General features: G+C 46.8%; 1 protein-coding gene across 5 annotated transcripts in view; it reads right to left on the bottom strand.

Annotated features, from left to right (window-relative positions):
- LOC115188923 (AP-5 complex subunit zeta-1) overlaps window positions 1–2,500 on the bottom strand; it is a 389,472-nt gene that overhangs the window by 192,321 nt on the left and 194,651 nt on the right. The window lies entirely within an intron of this gene.

Here is a 2,500-nt window from a genome sequence, read left to right as displayed (position 1 = left end):
TCAACCCTGACTCCTCTATCAACCCTGTGAGTACACACACTACAGATCAACCCTGACTCCTCTATCAACCCTGTGAGTACACACATTACAGATCAACCCTGTGAGTACACACACTACAGATCAACCCTGACTCCTCTATCAACCCTGTGAGTACACACACACTACAGATCAACCCTGTGAGTACACACACACACTACAGATCAACCCTGACTCCTCTATCAACCCTGTGAGTACACACATTACAGATCAACCCTGTGAGTACACACACTACAGATCAACCCTGACTCCTCTATCAACCCTGTGAGTACACACACTACAGATCAACCCTGTGAGTACACACACTACAGATCAACCCTGACTCCTCTATCAACCCTGTGAGTACACACACTACAGATCAACCCTGACTCCTCTATCAACCCTGTGAGTACACACACTACAGATCAACCCTGTGAGTACACACATTACAGATCAACCCTGTGAGTATACACATTACAGATCAACCCTGTGAGTACACACACACATTACAGATCAACCCTGTGAGTACACACACACTACAGATCAACCCTGTGAGTACACACACACTACAAATCAACCCTGTGAGTACACACATTACAGATCAACCCTGTGAGTACACACACACTACAGATCAACCCTGTGAGTACACACACACTACAGATCAACCCTGTGAGTACACACACATATTACAGATCAACCCTGTGAGTACACACACACATTACAGATCAACCCTGTGAGTACACACACACACACATTACAGATCAACCCTGTGAGTACACACACATTACAGATCAACCCTGTGAGTACACACATTACAGATCAACCCTGTGAGTACACACACTACAGATCAACCCTGTGAGTACTGATGATGATGGTGGTGTGTGTATAGGACCACCTGTCGTATTTCCACTTTGTGGGTCGTGTGATGGGCCTGGCCGTGTTCCATAGCCACTACATCAACGGAGGCTTCACCCTGCCCTTCTACAAGCAGCTGCTGGGGAAACCTATAATGCTGCAAGACCTGGAGACCACTGATCCGGAACTACACAAGAGTCTGGTCTGGATACTGTGAGTACCACACGCTAGCTTTACTGACCCTGGACTAGACAAGAGTCTGGTCTGGATACTGTGAGTACCACACACTAGCTTTACTGACCCTGGACTACACAAGAGTCTGGTCTGGATACTGTGAGTACCACACACTAGTAATTACACTAGCTTTACTGACCCTGGACTAGACAAGAGTCTGGTCTGGATACTGTGAGTACCACACACTAGTAATTACACTAGCTTTACTGACCCTGGACTAGACAAGAGTCTGGTCTGGATACTGTGAGTACCACACACTAGTAATTACACTAGCTTTACTGACCCTGGACTAGACAAGAGTCTGGTCTGGATACTGTGAGTACCACACACTAGTAATTACACTAGCTTTACTGATCCTGGACTAGACAAGAGTCTGGATACTGTGAGTACCACACACTAGTAATTACACTAGCTTTACTGACCCTGGACTAGACAAGAGTCTGGATACTGTGAGTACCACACACTAGTAATTACACTAGATTTACTGATCCTGGACTAGACAAGAGTCTGGATACTGTGAGTACCACACACTAGTAATTACACTAGATTTACTGGTCCTGGACTAGACAAGAGTCTGGTCTGAATACTGTGAGTACCACACACTAGCTTTACTGACCCTGGACTAGACAAGAGTCTGGTCTGGATACTGTGAGTACCACACACTAGTAATTACACTAGCTTTACTGATCCTGGACTAGGCAAGAGTCTGGATACTGTGAGTACCACACACTAGTAATTACACTAGCTTTACTGACCCTGGACTAGACAAGAGTCTGGATACTGTGAGTACCACACACTAGTAATTACACTAGCTTTACTGACCCTGGATTAGACAAGAGTCTGATCTGCATACTGTGAGTACCACACACTAGTAATTACATCGGTGTCTCTTTGTTTCTGGGTATTACTATGTTATCTCTGTGTGTGTGTGTGCGTGCGTGCGTGCGTGTGTGTGTGCGTGCGTGCGCAGGGAGAACGACATCTCGTCGGTTCTAGATCATACGTTCTGCGTGGAACACAGTGCCTTCGGGAAGTTCCTTCAACACGAGCTGAAACCCAACGGTCAAAACGTTCCGGTAACCGAGGACAACAAGAAGGAGTACGTCAAGCTCTACGTGACCTGGAGGTTCATGAGAGGCATCGAGGCTCAGTTCTTAGCTCTGCAGAAAGGATTCAGCCAACTGATTCCTCAACACCTCCTCAAACCGTTTGACCACAAGGAGCTGGAGGTACCTGTCTGTCTGTCTGTCTGTCTGTCTGTCTGTCTGTCTGTCTGTCTGTCTGTCTGTTATACCTGTTTACCTGGCTGTCTGTCTGTCTCTCGCCTCCCTTCCTCTCTCTCTCTCTCATCTCTCTCTCTCCTTTCTCTCCTCTCTCTCTCTCTCTCCTCTCGCTC

This window comes from Salmo trutta, unplaced genomic scaffold (assembly GCF_901001165.1).
Source record: "Salmo trutta unplaced genomic scaffold, fSalTru1.1, whole genome shotgun sequence".
NCBI lineage: Eukaryota > Metazoa > Chordata > Actinopteri > Salmoniformes > Salmonidae > Salmo > Salmo trutta.
The sequence above is the reverse complement of the archived record's forward strand: the minus strand, read 5'-3'. Positions and strand labels throughout refer to the sequence as shown.